Raw genomic sequence first — 18,411 nt, forward strand, 5'->3', positions numbered from 1 at the left:
TTATTTTAAAAGTTACATTTTCATACGAAAATAGAATACTAAGCTTTTCTGATAAACACAGTTTTCAACCAAAAATAGTTGAATTTTTTCACAGGATTCTCTTAAATAATAGTTTAAATAAAATATTAAGTTTGTTTTAAATACTTAGAAAATATTAGCTCAAACAACCAGACATTTTGCATAAATAATCAAGTTCCAACTGCACACTGCGCATCATTTTAGATCTTGAGGAAATACTAAAATTGTTCATTCATAAGAATTACTTGTCATTAAAACATTTTTTCTAAAACTAGTTTTATTAGGGTCCCCCGTTTATTTAATTAACATAATTTTGTATGTATACTGGCTTCAAAATTTAAGAAAAACACTTTACATAGTTCGTGGATGACCCCTTAAACTCTTCAATAATAATGCCAAAGGTTTCAAATTTCAAATATTCGCGCGCATTTACATCGTTACTTCGCATGCGTGCATTTAACTTTTTTTATATTTCGCCGGCGCCATGATTAAATTTTATTCAGTCAGTGGTCTGCAAGCATTTGTAGCGAGTGGACAATCGCGTGTGTTTAGTGGGCTGTCATCTGCGGATTTTCGTCTCTTAAAACCGAACGCCCCACCGTTCCTGCTATATTCAATGTGTATGGCGATTACGGTAAATCAATTTCTTTTATAATCCATCTCCTAAAATCTCGAAAGAAAAGCCCGGATATCAGAAAAAAATAACTGAAAAAGGTGTGTGCAAATTCAGGGAAAGTTTGGGGATACATATAACTATAAGTTTATAGGGGTCGACGAGGGCGACGAACCCATTTCCACCGATATAGGTATACTCATCTTCCCTCTTCGTCCGGAAAATATTATCCCGTCCTGTTTCCCAAAACTCCATTTGGTCCGGGATTTCTGACAGTTTCACGAGTTCACTTCGAACATCCGGTGTTTCGTCTCTTGACTGTCCCCCGTCCGACTTTCACGCCCATGCCCTAGGACTTTTGGTGGGGCTAACCATCTTTTTCTTCGATTTATCCTCAATCTTCTTTGGGTTCTTTACTTCTTTCTACTATGTACGAAACTTCTTTCTTCAATTTTTTTCCCATCGACTTTTTTCTCGACGAGGGGCGCCATCAATGACACGACGTGCTCTGACTTGCTCCAGAGCAAGTGTATGCATCGTTTGGTTAAGTCGTGCCTGTGGCAGGGATTTCCCCCTCGTTCTTTGACCCTAAAATGGGGAAAAGTCTAAGAAAGGAGACAAAGTCAGCCTCTTTACTTCTTGGTTCCTAGAAGTAGGGTTGCTCCGAAATATGAAAGCGAAGACAAAGAATATTTTTAAATTCTGCGTTTCAAAAATAGGTCATTCTAATGGTATTTCGTTCAATTAGTTTTTATTGCGAATGATACTAAAGATTACGACAAATTGGGACAATTCATTAATATAAAAAAAACTCTTCGTTGGCGAATTCAAGTGATCTATGGCATATCTAATTCTCGTATTTTGCTTAAATTCAATCTGAATTAAGGAATTCTTGAAGAAAATTTTACTATTTTTGGTTGCAAGTTCATTCCTTTTATTTGAAAAGTCTACCATTATATTTTTGGTGTATAATTAATCCCTTTTGATTAAAAAGTCATCTTCTTTGGTTGAGCGTTATTTCTGTTTAATTAAAATGTCTACTATTATATTTTTACTGTATAATTAATCTCTTTTGGCTAAAAATTGTACCATTTAATTAAAAATTACATTATTTCTTGTCTTTTTGGATAGAAATTTCATCATTTTTTGATTGAAATGCCATATTTTTTCGTTTAAAATCGGTTCTTTTTCATTTGAAAAGTTTACTATTAGATTTTTGTTTAATAATTCATTTTTTTTAGCTAAAAATGGTATTATTTAATTGGAAATAAAATTTCATTGCTAAAAATTGAACCATTCTCCTAAAAAATCATTCTTTTTGGTTGAAAATTCAAATTTTGTTGTTGAAAATTCGTCCTCTTGGATAAAAACTCATCTTTGTAGATTGAAAATCCAACTATTTGGTTAAATTATCAATTTTGCGCAAATTCATCATCTGTTTGGATCAATTGATTTGTTTCTAATTTATAATTCAAATTTTTCGTTAAAAAATCGTCTTTATTGTTTGGAAATTCAACGACCTCGTTGAAAGATGCATTACTTGGTTAAAAGTTTAACTACTTTGTTAAAAATTAATTTTTGTGGTTGAAGATTCACCTCTTTCTTTGAAAATTGAACTATTTTATTGCAAATTCTTTTTTTTTCGGGTTGAGAACTAAATTTTTTAACTGAAAATTGAACTGTTTCGTCTTTTATGGTAGATAATTAATATTTTCGTTTAAAAATTAATCTTTTTTGGTCGAAAATTCAATCATTTTTGTAGAAAATTTAACTAGTGCGTTGAAAATAAGTTTTTGATGAATATTCATGTTTTCTGGTTAACTGTTCTGTAGCAACTTTTTTCTTTGGCGGAAAATCAATTTTTCTGTGGTTCGAAATGCAAACTGTTTGGTTTAAAATTAATATGTTTTGGTGAAAAATAAACTTTTGTTGTTCATAATTCATATTTTTCGGGTTCAGAATATAACTATTTTTTCTAAATTGCGTATTCTTCCACTTTTTTTCTTCATCGTTGAAAATTAAACTATTGAATGAAAAACTCGGTTTTCTTGCTTGAAAGTTCAACCCTTTATACGACCCTTAAAAGCTAAAATTGAATAAGTAATGTATATTCAAATTCCGATATATTTTTTCAAATATTAGTGCTTTTTCCCCCTAAATTTCTGAATGGAATTGGTTCGTGAACCTGATAGCGAGAAATTTGGAGCAGTGTTGCTTCTGGCTTGTGTTTGACCTGTTATGTTTTTTCTCTGCACGACAAAACTCGTTGGCCTATTTTGTCTTCGGATCGTGAAAATGTGGCATGCCTCCTTATTGAGCCTCAACCATTTTCACGAAAGAAAGCCCGTGATTTCGAGCTTCCTAATAGCATCCAGTTTTCGAGAATCCAAAACTTAAGGTGCCCTTCAAACTTGTTTTTCTTGAAAGTCACCTCAATATTCCGAAAATTCTTAAAGCTAGATTGCTCCTTGTTATAGATCGCCAGGAAAAGCTTGAGCCTCTAGTTAAAATGTTCTTATAACTGGGGAAAATAGGGTGATTTCCAAAAATGGGGGAATCATAGGGGCATAAATTCTGTTAAATAAAATTAATATATTGGTAACCATATTAAATTAAATGATACATCTTCTGTTCCCAACAAAATGTTTGAATTTCCAACCAAATTCGTCGAGAAAGAATTCATTTTCAAACCAGAACTTTCCTATCCAAAAAGATGAATTTTTAATCCAAAAAGACAAATTACTTGAATTTTTAATCCATAAAGAACAATTTTCCACCGTAACAAAAAACAGTTGCATTTTTAACCAAATAGTCGATTTTTCAAGCCAAAAAGACGTTTTTTCAGAAGACAGTTGAATTTTCTACCAAAAATAATTAATTTTGAACCAAGAGCTTTTTAATCCAGAAAAGCATTAATTTTTCATTCAAAAAGACAATTTTTAAAAAATTCAATTAAATTTTCAATGAAAAAATTGGGTTTGAACGAAACAGGTTTAATTGTCTAAAAGACAGTTGAATTTTTAATCCAAAAGGACGAATTTTCTTTCCAAAAAGAACAAAATAGTGAAGTCCTCAAACAAAACGGGTTAACTGTTAACCAACCAGTTGCATTTGTAACCTGTTTCCTACCAAGATTAGTTTAGATTTGTGATTTTTTTTACTTAGTTCTAAAAAAATTATAATAGTTGAAATTTTCATAAAAAAAGGTTTTTATTTTTAATTTAATACAGTCAATTTTAACTAAAAAGGTGAATTTTAATTTTTAATCAAAAACATACGAATTCAACAAAAATAGATGAATTTTCAATCAAACAGATAGATCTTCAACTACTAAAATTAATTTTTAATATACTTCACTTTTCGAAAATTTGTTGAATTTTCTCTGGTGAAGGTTAATTTTCTCCAAAAATACGAATTTACAAATGAACAAAAATTTACGAAATTTGAGCCTATTGTTGAATTTTCTACTAAATTGACCTAAAGAGATGTATTTTCAGCCGACAATGGATTAGTTGAATTTTCAATTTATAAAATTAATTTTTAACAAAACGGGGAAAATGACCGTGAATTAATTTTTTGACCGGGAGCTTTACAAAATTTGAGAAAAAAATCCGTCCAACATAGATTTCAACCCTTTTTGACCAAATTAGTTAAATTGTGATTTTGGTAAATTATGGTATTCAGTGTAGAATGCGTATTTGAATTAAAAGATTTTCAAAATGCAGTTTTAAAGACTTAAACATTAAAAAATTAGAAACGTTTAAAATTGAAGATTTTTGGTAACAAACATTTTTAATTGATCAACTGTGGAAATGAATTAATTGATGATTTTAAAATTTAAATTCCAATTGAAAATTGTTTAAACAAATAATAATTGATTGTACAAAACGATTCGGCACCAGTTCACAGTTTTAGAAGTTGTAGATTTTGAAGTTAAAAATTAAACTGTTTCAATATGAAAGTCTTAAGCAAATGTAAACGCCCTAATGAAACTTTATCAACTATTTTTAATTTTGAAACAACTTTTAAATAATACATTTATAATTAAAGGTTTTTATTAAATTTCAGTCTAAAATATTCCATTCCTAAACCACGTAATTTTAAGTTTTTCAATAAAAAAAAAAGAAAAATTACTTCATATTTAGAAATATCTGATCTTACATTTAAAATCAGTAATTGTAAATAAAATACTAAAAATGGAGCAAATAAACGAAACTTTGAAAATTACAATTTTAATTATTCTATTTAAAAAAATTTAATTTGTGAGTCAAATTTTTAAATTTTGATGTATAAATAAGAATTGAACACCCATTATTCTTAGAAAAAAATCGAGTAAGTTGAAGAAATATTTAAGTTTAAAAAAAATTCAAAAATTAATTAAAAATTTGAAATGATTTCAAATAATTTAAACGAAGTGTCTACGTGTACCGATAAAGCCCGGCTATTATTACTAAAATTTCGGTGTAAATATTGCACAGCCTAATTTGAAACCAAATATAGATTTTGGTAGATTTCGAACATGAAATTTAAAAGCTTTTTAATAATAATCGGGAATTTCAAATTTTAACCAATTCCGAACTAGCACTGAAAATTCTCGAAAGGAACAAAATTCTGAATTGGAACAGGAAAATTTTCAAATTTTAACCAATTCTACATTGAAACTGGTATTTATCCGAAAGAATTATAATTCTTCTAGGCATTTTACAAAAATTCGAATTCTTTTTTTGAAACGGAAAATTTTCGAAAAATATTAAAATTCCGGATATGAAGAAGGATTTTTCAATTTTTAACAAATTCTGAGTTGGAACTGGAATTTATCCTAGAGAATAGCAAATCTCAATGGAAAATTGAATTTTTCTAACAAAATTATTGTTCTGTGTTAAAACGAGGTATTTTCGAAAAAAATAAATTATGAATTGGAACACGGATTTTTTCCAAAAAGTTCTAATTCTTGAAATTAGTTGAAATGGAAAAATTCCGAAAAGAATTAAAATTCTGGATTTAAACAGGGAATTTTTTGAAAAGAATTTAAATTTCGGATTTAAATAGGGAATTTTCATTTTTTGACAATTGATAAAAGTTCAAAATTTGTAATTTGGCAGTTTAACTGCGTTTATTTTTAAATTGTGCAGTTGAAAAGTGTTAGTAGCTTACATATTATACGTGTAAATTGTTGAGAATTTTAATAAAAAATTGTTCAATGAAACAAATTTTAAATTTTAATTTTCGAAATTTAAAATTCAAGAGTTTCACTTTGAGTGATTTTATTTGCAGTTCCGTTCTTATTACTTCGAATGGAACAATTAGATTTAGTTTTCGATTTTTTTAATTTCATTGACCGTGAAGAATGTTTGCGAACCGGGAAATGACCGGGAACTTTTTTCTTTGACAAAAACGGCTACCCTGCACGAAAAAAAAATTCTTCAGGCGAACGAGTGAATCGAGAATATATTAAACTCAAAGAAAGTGTACGTTTGGATTAGGTAAAGCGTTTAGTTAGAAGAGTTACACATTTAGTTACTTTATGTAAATTGTTCTCGTAAATCAGGAATTGGGACAAAATTGCCAAGTTCGAAAGTTTATTATTTTCAACAGATTATGTATAATTGTATTATCTTCAGATTAGAAAAAAATTTAGTTGTTATAGACATATATTAACTTACATTAGCCAATTTTTCGTCTGGTATCGCGAAAATGAATTTCCCTGAAATCCGTGTAATTCATTTGGAGGTCAAGTTTGTTGTTTTTATCGCGTTTCTTGATATTTCAATATAGTTATCGCCTACAATCGAAACAAATGTAAATTATTATTACTGCATCATAAACTTCATTTAATATTAACATTCGCGCACGTTTTAAGTGGTCAAAAGCGGTTAATTGTCCAAATTAAATCTCAACTGTCACTGCTCCCGATTAAACCGTCGCCATTTTATTTCGCTGTTCCCATAATGCACCGGTGCTCTTCCGATAATTGCTTCAGACACCTATTCTTAATATCCCTATTATAGATATACTTATTAGGGGTTTGACTATACGATATCCCTGGTATATGGAAAATGGTCAAGGATATTCATTTTCGCTGATCCAGGGATCTTTCTAAATTCCTTCGTTCGTTTTCAGTTAAATGTTTGGCTATAATAAGGAATAATATCCCTGTCACAGCTCAATTTTTTTACCGTGTGTAATAATAAGTTTGAAATATTAATGTATTTAAAATACATTATGTAATTCATTGAATAATAAGGAGATTATACGCGTGAGTTAATTAAAATCAGAATTATTTATTTGAGGTAAAGTTGTTATTTTCATTAATGATTATCTACTGTCGGCTCATCATCTACTGTAGGGTGGTCTCCCCTATTCTTCCAAAAAGGGGAAGAGGAGGAGAAAAGAGGAAAGAGTGTGCAGTTGATATTTAGATGTTTTGCTTGCAGAATAAAATAACTCATTTTCATTCTTTGAATCCTTTGAATCCTTATCAGCCTTATCCGCAAATGTGACGTAGTTTTTGAATATTTCCGTATCTGCTTCAAGAATTCTTTAAATAGAATTATTGGAAAAACAATATAAACTATAAATAATTGCTAAACTTCCAAAATTATCTTTCAACTAATAAGGGTAAATTTCCCAAGATCGTCCTGAAATTCTATAGTCTCGTAGATTTTCAGCTATCTACACATATTTCGTAGCTCTATCGATCTTTTTATAGAAGTGAACTGTGCGTGTGCGTTCGCTCAGTTTCTGAACAAAAAATCTTTGGCTACCTAAGGTTCCGTCCAAAAATTACATTACCAATTTTAGGCCATTTTTTGCCCTATACACATTCCCCCTTTTGCCGCCCGTAGTTTTGTCTTACAGTCCTAAGTTTTAATTTGCAAACAAATATTTAAATTTTCACAGAAAAAAAATTAATTTTCTACCAAAATAGATGAATTTTTAACCCTAAAAGATTAGTTGAACTTTCAAGCAAAAGAGCAGAGTTTCCAACAGAATGGTTAATTTTGCAACCGAATGTTTAAATTTTCAAGCCAAAAAAAAACTAATTTTTTCTGAGACAGTTGAATTTTACACAGAAAAATCGAGTTTCCACCAAGAAATATCAAATGTATTTTAAGAAAGATGAATTTTTTAATATAAAAAATGAATTCTTAATCCAAGATGACGAATTTTGAATTTCGAGAACAGTTAAAATTTTAACCAAATAGTTGATGTTTCAACCCACAAAGATGCATTTTCAACCATATTGTCGAATTTTCAAACATAAAGGCATTAATTTTCTACCAAGAAGATTAATGCTTTACCGGAAAAGATAACTTTTAAACGAGTTAGAAGAATTTTTAATAAAATTGTTGAATTTTGAACCCAAATGACAAATTATCTACAAAACAGTTGAATTTTCAAAACGAGTTAATTTTTCACCACATAGTTTTTTAGTTCTCCGCCGAATAGTTGAATTTCCAAATCAAAACACGAATTAAAAGAAAAACAGTTGGTTTTCAATCGGAAAATATGAATTTCCAACGAAGCATGTAACAGTTGATATTTCGACCAAAAGATATTTCAATATTGATTTAATTGCAACCAACCAGTTGCATTTTTAACCAAACAGGATAAAGTTTCAACCAAGAAGATTAATTTTCTACCAAAAAAGAAGACTGCAACAAAATAAATTCATTTGCATCCAACTGCATGCACTTTTAAACTGTAAACAATCAACTTTAAATTAAAAATATCACTTGAAAAAAACGATGAATTAACAACTTTAATAACTAATTCAGAAAAAAATCAATTTTCCACTAAAATAATTAATCTAAATAAAAAGGAATTTTCAAGCAGAACGATGATTTTTAATGAAGAAGATAAACTTTCTACCAATAAAGACGAATTGTTAATAAAATCCATGAATTTTCATGCAGTTTAATTTTCCACCAAATAGTTGCATTTCGCAATCATAAGAGACATTTCTTAAAGGCAGTTGATTTTTCAACCCGAAAATATGATTTTTTCAACAGAAAAGTTTTATTATAACTAAATTGTTGAATTTTCAATAAAAATGACGTAACTTCAAGCAAACAAAAATGAAGTATTTACAAAGTATTTCATGGTTTAACCAATTATTTGATTTTCCAATAAAAAATTAATTTCCAACAAAAATGGAATTGTGAATATTTCAGCCAAAAGAAAAGATGTTAATTTTAAGTAAAAAACAGTGTAATTAAAATAAAAAGAAGACGAATTTTCAATAAAATATTTGATTCTTGAACGGAAAATGATTAAGTTTTCAACCAGCCAGTTGCATTTGCAACCTAAAAGGATGAAGTTTCTACCCAGAATATTAGTCTTCTACAAAAAAGCCGAATAATGAATGTTAAAAAAAGAGGAATTTCTAACAAAAGATTCTAACATGCAATCACTAGTTAGTTGAATTTTTAACCAAAGTCTAGATTTTTGAACCAAAATGATTAATTTTCTACCGAAAAATACGAATTTTCAGGAAATTACGTGAATTGTTGACTACAAAATATTACTTTAACAAAATGGTTCCATTTTCAATAAAATAATTAAATTTTCAAACAAGTTCTAGAATTTTTGACCAAAATAGTTGAATTATGAACGGAAATATAATTGGTACACTTTTCAATTGATAAGAGTTACTTTGAACTAAAAATAATTCACTTTTTTTTTAGGTTCTGTTAATTCAGATCACATTTAAGCAGAATTCACGAACTTGATCAAAATGTATCTTCGGGAAACATATTGAACGATATCTAAGCTTGTAAAGTTACCTCCTCCCCGTGTGAACAAACGTAATTTTGTGTGCCCCCCCCCCCTCCCCCACGTAGTTTATTGACGGTCTCGAATAGTTATTTTTTCCTGTGAACCAACAGTGTGTATGGAGTCAAAGCTTCATGGAAGGCTGTTATAGAATGGACATTAAGCCTCAGTTTGTAAATCACACATGGATGTTATAAGTTGTGCAATCGAGCGCAATGTTGTGCAAGTCTTGCAAAAAGTGGCACGTCCCGAAAATGTTTCTTTGAATGAAATTAAAATTGAACAAAACTAAACAGTCTCAAATTTGATGTGTTATCAGCTTTAGATAGCCGTGAATTTTAAATGTTTTACAATATTGAATGCCTCTTTGGAAATTACAAAACCTGATTGCAAGCATTTTAGCTTTGAATGATAAGAAAACATTTTTGAAAATCAGAAATTGTTTCTCAGGTATAGTAAACCATGGTTAATTTGATGGACGTCCGGTTTCCAAACCAATCAGGTTTTCTGGCCTTAAATTTAAATTAATCAATATTGTTGCTCTTTCTTCAAGCTGGGTTTGAATTAAAAAACGTATGGAAATTAATTCGGACTTTAGACTTGAGAGAAGAGAATTTTCTCAGCTGAATTGGAGTGCGTTTGGCAAACTCGTCGGGCATTCCCGATTCTAGCCTCAAGGTTATTTAGTTATATCTATATCGAATGCGTTCAATGCCCTCTGAGGAAGACGCTTTGAGCAGTTTTGCACAGCGTTAGTTTTCCCGTTCAAATTAATCCTCACTTTGTTTGTACTAGGGTTTAATTAGAGATGGAAGTAAATTACATGTCCCCTAAAGTAGAATAAACTATATAAAGGGTTAATTCAATCTAGTGCATCCTTATTATGGACTTAAGTTAAATTGAAGGAACATCTTTCATCAGATAATTTTATTTTCAGAATATTGAAAATTATTCCAAGATAATTATTATATAATATTCATTAATTCTCTCTACATTGAAGCTCCTACGTTTCTGCTCGTTTTCGCATGTTTTTTGCCCCATAAATCAATTTGACAAATACATTAGTTTGACATCTTATAAAATTGTCTTAACATAAAGTTGTTCCCCTAGATTTTCATGTTATTAATTTTGCACTTCGGATTAAAATGATTGAGTTTTCAAAACCATGATGGACATTTGAAAAATTAATCATTTTTGACGTCTTAGTTTCAAAATTCTATTTAAGAGTGCTTTCATTTTTTCATTTTCAACGCTTGTTTATCTTGTTTATCTCACAGAAAAAACAGAAGGTAAACTTTACATAGATTTCCGGCGAAAGATTCTCATCAACAAAAATTAACTTCACAGGATAAACTTTACACAAATATCGGTCAAACTTTCTTTTGTTTTTCCATGACAAACAAATGTTTTTTGAATGACGCGCAGTTGGCTAAACAAAACCTTATGGCTCTAAAACATTTCCTGCAACAAATTTTATTCTTAGTTTTTTCTGTGTTCTCTAGTCAAATCAAAATTGGAATACGGTTTGATTATATGGGAACCGCATCAAAGGTGTCACACAAATGCACGTTAAATTATCCAAAAAAGGTTTCTTGATTTTGTGTTCATTAAAAAAGACCCACCAATAGGTAGCGATTATCTATATTTATGTAAAAAATTTAATCTATTCACGCTAGCAGAATGTTTTAATTACATGTTACTAGTACTTACGTTTAAGGTTATGATTAAACTTTGTAGGCTGTCAATATCCATCAGAAAAGATTGAACAGTTATTCTGAACACAGAAATTCATTTTTAGACAAAGATAAGTATTTTATATCCCAACAACAAAAAATAACTTGATTAGGAACAAATTTTATAATCTCTGGTAGAGAATAAAAGTGCGAAAAACGATTATTTTTTAGCAAATCATATTAGGAATGTATGGTACATAAGGCATTGTACTCTTATAATTCAGATATGTACTCTACAATTGACCTCGGCTGTTTGTTATTGTTTTCAGTTTAAAAAAATTGAATAATTTTGAAAGTTTCCAATTGAAAGGCATCTAATTTTCAAAGTTTTTAGAATGAATTTTATTTTTTTGGACAGCAATCACATTTTTTCCTAAAAGAATCTATTCTATCACTTTTAATGTCACTTGATACTACATGATATGATACTTATTAATCATTTTTATAATCTTTGGAGTTTCGATAAATTCAATTTATAATTATATTTTTGATTGCGTAGTCATTAAACATTTAAAACAAGGAAAAATTTAGAAAATGGTTCGTACAATTCAAGCCTTAAAGATGAGATGATCTTATAACTAGGTATTAAAAAGTAAATTAATTCTTGCGTGAAAATGTTCAAAAATATTAATTATTTGAAATTCAAATTGAAAAATAAAGAATTTCGAATTTTAAAGCTTGAAATTCCACAATTTGAAAAAATTGGAATCAGCTAAAATCAATTTTTAGCTGGATATTTAAAAAAATGAATCATTTTAAACTGAAATATACTCGATTAGAAGATATAAATATTGAATAATAACTCTAAGGGAAGTAGTAAAGATTAAAATATTTGAAATTAAAGATATAAAAATTGTGTTGAAAACCAGGATAGATAAAAATAGAACTATCTGAACTAATACCTCGTTAATTAAATAATGTCTTTAATTTTGAATCGTTGTCTTTTTAGAGTTGTAAATTTTAATTTTAAACGAATTTTAAATTTTTCTTAGTTTTGAACGTTTTTAAAGAATAATTTAAGTTTACTGTGAAAATGACTGTGAATTAATTTTTTCATTTTAGGCAAATTTGTCTAATCAATTTAAATGTTGAATTTTAATTTATGTACGCTAAAACAATTTAAAATGCTAGAATTTTAAAAGATGTGACTGAAACATTCAATTTTGTTTTCAATTTCGAATTGAAATTTCGATTCCTTTGATTTTCAAATGATTTCGCTTTTAAAATTTGAATGTGAACTTATTCACTTTTGTACATTTTTAAACTGTCATATTTTCGAAAGTTTATGGTGAAATTACTTAATTTCACGATTCTTCAATTCAAAATAATATTTTTCAATTTTGAACGCTTTTATTTAGAAATGATACAAGTTTCATTTTTTTCATTCAATTCGAAATATTGTTCTTTTTTCAACAATAAATTTCCTTTAAAATATAAATCTTGAAAATTTAATAACTTATGAGTCTATATTTTCAGAATGAAAGCTTTTTTAAAGAGAACTTTCAGATTACAGAAATTTAAATTGTAAAAGTTTAACATCGAAATTTCTCTAATTCTATCAATTTACAATTAAAAATTTCTGTAATTTTTATGATTTACAAGAAAAATTTCTTAAATTTGAAAATATAGCATTGAAAATCTTACTCTTTATTTTCAAGATCATAAAAAATTTAACGATTTGTTATTTATACTTTTTTTTTTAATTTCAAGAGTTTTCAATTTTAATTCTTTAAAATTATAGAACTATGTATTGTAAATCTTCAAAATTGAAATTTTTTCATTTTGATAATTTACAAGTTAAAATTATGCAGTTTTTATTCAAATTTATAATTGAACATTCTGTAATTTTATATTTTATTTTAATTAGAAATTTCTTCAATTTGGAAGATAAAAAATTTTTGACTTGACTTTTGATTATCGAATCATCTAATTTTAGGTATTTTTATTTATATATTTTTAAAATCAAAGATTTCTTAATTGTAAATTTTTAAAATTGAACTATTTGAAAAGAAATATTAAAAACATTAAAGGCATTACAGATTAAACAAGTTGGGGAATTTTTTATTCTAAGTATCATCATGGATCGTTGACGAAAATGGAATATATCAGCGTGACTCAGAATTTCAGAATGTCTTTTAAGAACATCAGATCATGATTACAATTTTATATTTAAATGAAAGTGACAGATTATTGAAAGTCGGTTAAAATTAAATTTAAATTGAATTTGTATAAAAGCTGATGAGGCTGTTTTAATATTTATTTTAATTGATAAATATTAATTATATATTTAATTGCACATTAAATTAAAGCATATAATTTAATTCGATAACTATGCAATAAAAACTTGTAATAAGCCGTCTATTTTTTCTATATTTTAATATCATAGAATTAATTATTCGGAGGATTATTAATGATATAAATTCGCTTTAAAATTAAGAAATTTTTATCATGTTTGATAAAAGTCGAACAAAATATGCTTTCTTTCCTTGGTCCTGAATCTATTTATAGAAACTTTTTCATAATGATATTCAAGCGAAAATCTCCAAGAGACAAGTGTATTTTTGGGCATGAAATACAAGTTTCATTTCAAATTTATATTTAGGTAAATATATAACCGGATTACGTCAATCGCATCGCGGAAGGAATCTTAATTGTTCTGAAGACCTTGCATCGTTTGCGCACTTTGGGATCTTTATTTTTGTAATTTTCCTCTCCTTTATTCCTCACTTTTAAAATTTTTGATATGAAAATCTGATACCTTACAGGATTTATGTCGATATTTTCATTTCGATTCGCATTCTACGCATCTAGGGTCCAGATCAAACTTTAGCGAGTGCACCGGATTGCACTATTTGTTTGGTCTAGTTCTAGTTTCCCGCTTCGTTGAAGCTCTTCGAATATTGTTCGCTCTTTGTAGATGGGAAATGGGTCAAAATCTATTGACCCATTTATGGAGGATACGAGAGAATTTTTTTGCCAATTCCAATTGGAAATTGAAAAAAGTAAACGAAATAGAAAGTGCTTTTCTCTATTGATCGAGAGTCTATTTTTGTCACTTTACTGTAGACACTGAAAAGTTATCTCCACCTGAGTAGAAATAACCTTCATAACAATTTTCCATGGTCAGGATTGCTACTGGAAAAAGATAGGTTTTTTAAAAGCTTTAGGAAGCTCTGAAAAGGGTTTTGCATTATGTTTATGAATTTTCTTCAATTCTTTGATCTGATTTTCATAGCTTCCAGGATTGAGAAAATATTTTCAAAATGTCCATATAAGTTTGAAACAAAATTTTATTAACACTTTACAAGTACAGGAAATCTTTAATCAATCATATTAATGTTGACATACATTCTTTTCAAGTTTAAACAAGGCAATGGTTTGTAATCTATTTCTGTAAAGAGCGATTAACTTTTGTCGTTCACTTGGCATTGTGCATTCTGAGGCCACTTTGAAATATTCTTCATTTTTTGCGTGCTAATCTTCCTTCTTGATAATTATATCTTCCTTTTTTTATTTTAAGCAGCCTTTCTTAGGTAGTCCATTTTTTTCACTGGCAGAAAATAATATATCATTTAAGAAGAAAATTACTTATGCTTTTTTCTGTATTATTTATCATTATAATTATTAATTTCCGTTGGTCACTTAGGACCCGAGTTATGGATTTCGAATGCGGTTTTGGGAACTAAAGTTCCCAGTGGATTTTAAAGGGTTAAAATAACTTTTAAGATGATCAACTGTTAAATATAGATTAAGTTTTTTAACTGAACTGTTTGGGTGTTAAAAATTGAACAATAATTTATTTTGCTCTTTTCAATTTTGAAATAATGTTTCAGTCTAAAATATTCAATTTGTAAGCCATTGAATTTGAATTTTTTAAATTAAAAAAATAACTACTTTGTCGTATTTAGAAATATTTGACTGTTTATTTCAAATAAGAAATTTTTATTTAATTTAATTTTTCAATTTTATATTGAATTGGAAGAGGGATATATCTGATTTTTAACATATTTAAATGTGAGTTGAAAGGTACAATTAATTTTAATTTAGACCATCACAAAATTTGTGAACTAAAAATTGATCAAACTTAATTTAAACTTTTAAAAAGTTCCAGCGTGAGTGATTTAATTTAAAGTTTAGTGTTGATTACTTTAAATCAAAAAATGTACAGTTTTAAGAGTTTGAATTTTTTAATTTCAATGACCGTGACAAAATTTTGTGTACCGGGAAATAATCGGGATTTTTTTCCTCAATTGAAACTGCCATCCTATAAACGTTGCAAACTTCAGTCACATAAAAAAGTCGTGTAACGATATATGTCTCGAAAAATCACGCAATAAGTGTTGTTGAAAACATAATTGGCTTTTCATTATTTGAAATTTTTATCTTGATTTATAAAATTTACAAAAAAAAAGGATAACAATCGTTTGTTTAAATTTAGTTATGAGTTATTCAATTTTAATTTACAAAAGCTGATTCTATTTATTGCATGGTTCTTTATAATTATAATTAAAAAGAATCTTAAAAAACCTTTTAAGGAATATAATGAACTTTTATAAATTAAAATTGATCTAAATTTCACTGAAAGTTTGTATTTAAAAAAAAAGAATCTTAATATAAAATTAAAAAATTGCCAAGAAAACTAAAAATGTCTAAAACTTGTAGGTTGTGTTAGTTTTTCCCTGGTAATTAGCATTTTAAAAAATTGTCATCAAGACCTATTCTAGAGATTTAACACTTTTAGGTTTATTCAGCGTTTGACATTGGAAACTGGTATTTTTAAACAAAATTCATTATAAGTTGAACAATATTTAAAATCTGTTTACAATTTTGGATTATGTTAGTGTTTTTTGTCGGAAATTTGTATTTTTAATTTAAAAAATATATTTTAAGGAATACTTTCAATTCTAGAAAAACTAGTTTATGTTTCACTCACAAATTGGTATTCTTTAAAAAAATCATTGGATTTAAACCCAATGATTTATTTTGTTTAAAATAATAAAGTGTACTAGCCTGGACATTTTTGAGGTTGTTTTATTGTTTTTCGTCGGAAATTGAATTTTTTTTAATTCAGTAGTTTTGAAAGATGATTCCAAATTTTGTTATCAATTTTGTATTATTTTTGTGTTTTAATCAGAATTTAGTATTTTCAAATTAAAAAAATTATATTTTAAAGGACATTTACCATATTTACTCAGAATCGTTAAATTCTCGCCTTTTGTACAACTTTTTTGGCATTCTATAATGGAAGTTCGTACTTTTAATAAAAAATGATTAGATTTCGAAGAATATAAAAAAAATCCAAATAATTTTAGGTTGTGCTCGCATTTTCACCGGAAATGGGTCTAGGTTTTGAAGACGATTTACAAATTTTGAACAATTTTAGGTTATGTTAATATTCTTTACACTTAGGCTCAAAAGAGGGTTTAAAATCTTAAACCTTTTTTGTTAAGTGTTTTTCGTCTAAAATTGCTATTGTTCATAAAAAAATCATTCGATTTTGAAGAATATTTAGAATATTTGAACAATAATAGAGTATGCTAACGCCTTTCACGAGAAATCGGTTATTTTAAACAAAAGTCATATGACCTTAAAAAATAAAACTTAACACTTCGAACAACTGCAGGTTATGTTAGTGTATTTTGACGGGAAATGGTATTTTTAAACAAAACTGCTTTTCTTTTCTACTGTCTTAGACAATAGATACTATGAAATACAAATTTGTTGTATTAATATTAATTTTATATTATGGTTTTAAAATTGCGTTTATTGCTCAGAGAAAACAAGTTTAATAATATGCACTCAGGAAACAATTTGGTTGAATCAACAAAATTTGTATTCGTTTATTCAAAGAATATGTTTATCATATGGATAACAAAATTTTGGATTGATTCAACAAAATTTTTTATTTGAGTTAAGCAAATCTTTTAGCAAAATAGAGGGCTTGGTTGATACAACCAAAAAATTTGGTTGGGTCAATCAAATCTTATTTTGAATCAGCCAATTATTGTTTGATTCTACCAAATTTTCAAATTTATCTAAGAAGCTAGTTTTTTTGTCGTATGAAGAATTTTTTCTGAGTGCGTGCAAACCATTATTGCGTAGCAATATGTGGAAATAATTGCGTCTAAACACGTCCCACGGAATACACATGCGGTAATTATAATGGCTGTTGGGTACTATTACGATGTTATTAATAAAGTAGTAATACATAATGACAATGTTTGTAATCTAATCAAGGTTCACGAAGAATTTGATCGACATAAGTCATTACGTTATATCCAAGATATCTGTTCTTTTTTTTTAATTGCAAGTCAATTAGCGAAAAAAAACATTGTAAAATATTTCATACTTATTTTGCAGTTGCTGAAAGCTGAAAGTTTATATCACTGAAAGCTTATATCATGTATAAATTGTCCGCATGAATGAGCTTTTCTGTTGCATTTTGGATCTCGAAGTCCTGATTAAAGCTACTGTTATCGTTTACTCAATCGCAAATCAATCGATTCGATATCATCAGTGCTCATCGATTCACTCACAAACCTCGCTTCACCGGAATCAACGGAATACCGTTTCGTGTTACGTAAATGGCTTTCAATTGCATAACAGAAACGTCCTTCTGTAATCTATAGGGATCGAATCTTTTCATTGATCTAGTCTCATCTGGCTCTGGCTTACTTTTGTTGTGATTCTCTATTGTCTCAGGTTAAATAGAAGGCTTAAGAACGCACATCTAGAATTGGATTGTTATTAGAAGACTTGAATAGTATTTGCAAATGAAACCTATCGAATTGGAAGCAAAATCTACTCAATTTCATCTTATCTAATTTATTCCTCCATTGTAAAAATGATGCTTGCAATTATTTCCAAGGCTTCTTTCAAAATTAGTTCCGCAGAGTTGTGGAAACGCAGTTTAGGATCCTTGAAAATTCACTCGAGCGCGTAAACGTTTCACTCTATGCAAGGCTGATTCAAATTTTTCACGCAAAGAGTCTGCATATATGCAGTTTCATTTCCGGGTTTTTCGAAACGGTAAACCTGTACAGCAGGTTGGTCTAAAAAATTTACTTTCGAATATGTGGCATGCCACTTTCCCATTTTGTGAGGTTCCTAGAAAAAAAGTTCATTCAAATTTGTGTCAAATCGGTCCAAATTCCATAAGATTAACATACGAAAGTCTTGTTTCCGGAAAAATCAGATTCACCTTTTTTGGTTAAAAACATGATGAGTCGGTTAAAATTAAATTTAAATTGAATTTGTATTCAATTTATATTA

General features: G+C 28.1%; 1 protein-coding gene across 1 annotated transcript in view; it reads left to right on the forward strand.

The window, feature by feature from the left end:
* The first annotated feature begins 542 nt into the window (after window positions 1-542).
* Window positions 543-18,411, forward strand: part of LOC117166965 (protein tyrosine phosphatase type IVA 1) — a 147,130-nt gene continuing 129,261 nt past the window's right edge. Inside the window, exon 1 of the mRNA XM_033351463.1 lies at window positions 543-652. The gene's annotated coding sequence lies outside the window, so the exon portion shown is untranslated. The remainder of the gene's footprint in view (window positions 653-18,411) is intronic.

Source organism: Belonocnema kinseyi, chromosome 2 (genome assembly GCF_010883055.1).
Source record: "Belonocnema kinseyi isolate 2016_QV_RU_SX_M_011 chromosome 2, B_treatae_v1, whole genome shotgun sequence".
In the NCBI taxonomy this organism is placed as follows: Eukaryota; Metazoa; Arthropoda; class Insecta; order Hymenoptera; family Cynipidae; genus Belonocnema; species Belonocnema kinseyi.